Source organism: Melitaea cinxia, chromosome 20 (genome assembly GCF_905220565.1).
Source record: "Melitaea cinxia chromosome 20, ilMelCinx1.1, whole genome shotgun sequence".
Lineage (NCBI taxonomy): Eukaryota > Metazoa > Arthropoda > Insecta > Lepidoptera > Nymphalidae > Melitaea > Melitaea cinxia.
Genome location: NC_059413.1, coordinates 1,207,355 through 1,212,806, shown reverse-complemented (window position 1 = coordinate 1,212,806; position 5,452 = coordinate 1,207,355). Strand labels below are relative to the sequence as shown.

The 5,452-nt window shown below is 44.7% G+C and overlaps 1 long non-coding RNA gene across 3 annotated transcripts; it reads left to right on the top strand.

Annotated features, from left to right (window-relative positions):
• The first annotated feature begins 312 nt into the window (after window positions 1-312).
• LOC123663389 lies at window positions 313-3,726 on the top strand. Of its 3 annotated transcripts, none has more exons than XR_006744646.1 (3): window positions 313-485; window positions 557-741; window positions 3,705-3,726. It is a non-coding gene; the product is annotated as an uncharacterized LOC123663389 (long non-coding RNA). The 3 variants fall into 3 exon arrangements; XR_006744645.1 differs by lacking the exon at window positions 3,705-3,726 and adding an exon at window positions 1,189-1,215; XR_006744644.1 differs by lacking the exon at window positions 3,705-3,726 and adding an exon at window positions 820-937.
• Window positions 3,727-5,452: the final 1,726 nt, after the last annotated feature.

Below are 5,452 nucleotides of genomic sequence, written 5' to 3'. Positions count from 1 at the left end.
AGAAAAGAAATATATAATAATATAACAGTCATACAGCCTGACTAGACTCACACAAAAGATGCTCACTCATATTTAACAGTCAAAGTCAATGTCAATAATATACTTATAGTAAATAATTAAAGAGATATATATGTAATACATAAAATAAATAATAACATTAAATAAATAAAATAGATAAATACATAAATAAGAAAACGTATACGGAGTGCAAGCTTCTGTCAAGGCTGTCACCAAAAACGCACACGTCCAGAGCGACAACCCGCTAACGCGAGAAAATGTCACGTCACTGTCATAAAATAAGAGTTACGACGACATATTTTGTACAAAAAATTGTTGTATTTTTGCAACGTGGTCGTGACGTGGACAATAGAATTATATGTCATGACGTGGCAGTGGTTATAGAGCGTAGTAGGGACCAGTCAAGGAGTGCAAACCCCCCGGAAACCGAGACAAAGTCCGCCCCGGCAAGTCGCGTAGACCCGTAGGTAAGTTAGGTTTTTTGCCAAGTTAATAACTGTATCTTTATAAGACGTTTAAATGTGACTCTGGATTTTAGATCGCGCATTGGGGGCGGTAAATCGTTCCAGCACCGGGAGGCCGCAAACCTGAACGATCCACGAAAGGCAGCAGTTCTGTGCGCCGGCGTCTCGAAAACACTAGTACAAGCACGCCTGGGGTACCCTCCATGCACCTTAGTCCACGCCAATTTGCCAAATAGATATTGCGGTGTGCCAGTGCTCAGTAAGTCGAACATCATTGTAGACAAGTGCATCCTCCGGCGAGACTCCATGTTCAGTATGTTCCTATTATTTAATACAGGTGTGACATGAGCTCGCGAGGACAGACCAAAGCAATACCGTGCACAAGCATTTTGCACTCGCTGTATGAGTTTTGAAGTTCTAACAAGCAAGCATGGACCATAGACGGTATCACAATAGTTTAACTTAGATAGTATGAGTGACTCGCACAAGGTTAGTCTTAGTCTCTCGCTGATATAGGGTCTAATGTTATATAGAAGCTTCAATCTATAAAAGCAGTTACGGGCGCACTCCATAATATGTTTCTCAAAGCGGAGGTCGCCATCGAGCACCAGGCCCAGGCTCTTAACGTTGACCACACGCTCCACCCTTTCCCCACCTATCATTATGTTTATGGGTATGTTATCATACAGAGCAATCTTTTTTCTAGAACCAGTTACGAGGAGCTTGGATTTCTTGGGGTTAAGGACAAGACAGTTTGTTTTGCACCACCTTGAGATTGTCTTTAGGTCGATATTTACCTTATCAATAGCAGAGTCATAATCAACTGGCAAAAACGAATAGCACAGCTGCAGGTCGTCAGCATAGAGATGGTATTTGCAAAAGGTGATGCATTCTACTATGTCGGAACTGTACAACGCATAGAGGATCGGCCCCAGTATAGAGCCCTGAGGGACCCCACGACCTACAGACTGAACTCCCGACCGATACCGTGACCCATCAGCTCTAACCAATTCTACATACTGCTGCCTGTTCTGCAGATAACTGTGAAACCATCTTACAGCGTGGAGATCAATACCATAGTATGTTAGCTTAGCCAGCAGCAGCGCAGTGTTTATTGAGTCGAATGCACGTGAAAAATCAAGCAATATGAGAAAGCTGACCATCCCCTGATCCTGGGCGGTAAGCAAATTATCGACAATGTCCGACAAGGCAGTTGCCGTGCTGTGTCCCTTACGAAAACCGGATTGTAACGATGGAAGTAGACTATTGCTCTCAATATAGTTGGTTAATTGGTCACAGACAATACGCTCTAATACTTTTGACAAGCAAGGTACTAGACTGATGGGCCGCAAATCCTGCACAGAAGTAGGGTCATTAACTTTCGGTATGGGTTTGACCATAGCAGTTTTCCAACCACTTGGGAATTCTCCTTCTGTTATTGAGCGATTAACGATCGCAACTATGGTGCGCAATGTTTGTGGCAGTGTCAGCTGGAGCATGTCTAATGATATACCATCATGACCCTGAGCATTGGAATTGATCCTCATGATAGCCTTCAGAACCACCTCCTCACTTACCGGACTAAGAGAGAAAGTGGATGAGGAGTGACGATGATGCACAAAATAAGTAAGATCAGAAAAGTTAGTTTGATTATCACCCGGTACTGTGAGAAAATGGTTATTGATTGCATCAGGATCAGCAAGGTGTGAAGGTAAGTCAGCAGTTTTGTTTTTATTAGGTAAAACTGTATGCTTGAGGTTTTTCCACAGCTTTTTGGAGTTACCTATGTTGTTATTGATAAATTTATTAAAGTAACTCTTTTTCTCCTCTTCTATTGCCTTGGTTACTATGCTCTTCATTAGTTTATAGGATTCCTTAGTGTTCTCTGTCTTTTTTATTTTATACTTTTTATGATATTTGTTCCTAATGCGCATCATTGACCTAATAGTTTCGGTAATCCATGGATGGGGGGGATATTTTAATTTCAAGTTTATAATGGGGACATGCATGTCAAATGTCTTGATTAAACAGTTGGTAAAAGACTCTACCATCTCGCTGACACTACCACACTGCTCAAGCGATTCCCAATCAGTTGAGCTTAGGTCACCACAAAACTGATCAAGAATGATATCTTTTAGTGGTCTTAATGTTCTGTAAGTTGGCTGATACTTTGGCTTTTTAATTTTGAATTCTGCTATTAGAAGGGCATGCGCACCCAGCTCTGGAATATGTTCTACATCAACCAAGCCCACAGGCATGTCAGAGCATATCAAATCTATCAGACTACTGCTACGGGAGGTAAAATGAGTTGGCTGAGTGATTATCTGTTGTAGTGAGAAACAATTCAAAAAATCACGAAATAATCTGAACCTACTGGTATTTGTCTCGAGAAGGTTAATGTTGAAGTCACCCATTAGAATTATTCCGTCATTTCGATGCAGAGCCGCTACGGAATCTGATAGGGCATCTAAAAAGATGCCAGGATCCTGCCAGGGAGGTCTGTACGCTGTACCTATAGTGATGGTTTGGTTTTGTATACGGGTCGTGATCCACATTTGTTCCACCTTGTCGGACGTGGGATATTTACAACAACGGGCATAGATTCCTTTGCGTATGTAGAACCCCACACCCCCACCTCGTCCTCCCTTAATATTGATTGATCTAGGGATGTGTCTCAGAGTGTAGCCCACCAACCTTGGAGCCCTGCTCTCTTCACCAGACCTGAGCCAGGTCTCGTTAATAGCCACTATATCCGGTCTAAAATCTGTTATGGCAGCTATAAATTCATCCTGATTGGTCGATAGCGACCCCGCATTCAAAAATCCAACAGCTAGGTTTTTTTTGTTAGTCATTGTTTATAATAATTAGAGACATTAAACAATAAAAGATAGTTTACTGCAATGAACATAGATATATAGGTAACAATGAGAATTATAAACCAGTTGTTATTAGATACCGTAGGTGTGGACTTGAATATTGTATGTAGCATGTATGTATAGTTAAAGTAGTGAATGTATGAGTTAAATACTGTTTGTGCGCAAGCAAATGTTAAGTAGTGAGTATAATAGTGGGAACTGCTATGAGTATATAGTGTAATAGAGACATTATATGAGTGAGCATCAGCTGAATCTGTTTGAAAAATTCTGTAAATGAACTTAAATACAATGTTTATAAGGAGATACTGTGTTTCATTTCCTATTCTAACTAATCTTTCAATTTTAGGTCGAACAGTTGTCGCTAAACACCCGTGACAAGTCATCTTCCGAGCGAAACTGATAAACGGGGCCTCCATCCATCCGACGTGCGAAGATACGCCCTCGCTTCGTCCAGCAGTAGCGCCACTTGAGCCGGCCGCACTCCTCGCGCACTCTGTGAAAGAGCACGCGGTTGCGGCGCGTCAGGCGCTCGTTGACGAAGACGCGCGCGCCCCCGTCCGCCGCCAGGCCGCGCCGCACGCGCGCCGCCTGCAGCAGCTCGTCCCGCAGGCCGCGGCGCGCCAGGCGCACCACGAGGCGGCGCGGGCGGCCCGGCGCCTGGCCCGGCGCCGGCGCAGCGCCCACGCGCTCCGCGAACACCACGTCGCGCGCCTCCAGCGCCACGCCCAGCCGCGCCGCCAGCACCGTCACCCCGTGCGTCGCGCTCACGCCCTTGTCCTCGGGCAGGTGCCCGATGTCGAGGTCGGACAGCAGCGCCTCCTGGTCCCGCTCGTTGAGCTCGAGTTTGAGCTCTTCGACCTTGCGCTCGAGTGCGACGACTTCCTCCGCGCTGCCGGCGTCCTGGCGCTTCTCGAGAGCGTCCAGCCTCTCTTCGACGCTACTCATGCGCTCGTTGAGGTTCGAGAGAGACATCCGCAGGTGTACCAGCTCCTCCCGAAACTCCCTCATAGCGGCGATGCTTTCTGCGACCTCGCGTCGAAGGTCGACGACGACGGCCGCAGTCTCCACGACGACGTCCTCGGACGTCGCCCCGGGAGAGCTAGAGGGGCTCCCGCCCGCCTCCTCGATCCCCTTCACCGGCGTCTGGCTATTGTCGCCTTTCCGAAAGTTCCGCTTGCAAGCGGGGCAGGACCAGTCTCTGCAAGCCTGACCCCTGTCCGAAATACCGACACACGCCCTATGGAATTTGTTCGGGCACAGGGAGCAGGTGACGGCACCTGTCGGCGAGAGAAATTTACCGCATCCCCCACAATTAACCATATTTGCACTGGTACTAATTAGTTCCACTATTCCACGATAGATGCGACAAGGCTATAAACTATGATCTGTATAGCAATAAATGCGCAGACACTCAATTCACAGAGTACCCTCCACTATAAAATTATGCGAGTGGATATATATTATTATATCGCGAGTTTTCTTTGGGAAAGAACTCACCCAGAGTGTCACCCACAATGCCTCAGCGTCACAGGCACACAACACTCACAACCACGCGTTTCAAAGAGGGTAAAAGTACGTATTTTTATTTAAATTGCGAGAATAGACAGATGTGAACTGTACCGTTTGACGTCTCAAATGTCACTCCCACAATTGGGGAACAAATGGTGTATACAGCATTAGAGAAGGTAAAATCAGATAAAGGATTCAAAGATAACAGGGAGTTCACAATAACAGACCTCGGAAAATGAGTACTGCTACAGAGTTAAGTATTAAAACGCATATTGAATTGTTTCCAAAAGTAGTATCGCATTACACTCGGAAAACATCTAAGCAGGAATATCTTTCAGAAAATTTTAATATTTCAAAAATGTATCGCTTTTACACTGAGTGGTTTGCAAATCAAAATTACAATGATGTAACAATGGCTACAAAACACCAATATGAAACTGTGTTTAATACAAATTACAACTTCTCATTTTTAAAACCAAAAAAGGATCAATGCCCTTCGTGTTCTTTATTTGATCAATTTAGAAAGAAAAGACATTATTAGAAAAATTAAGAAAGGCGAAATAGATACTGCTGATAAAAATTTAA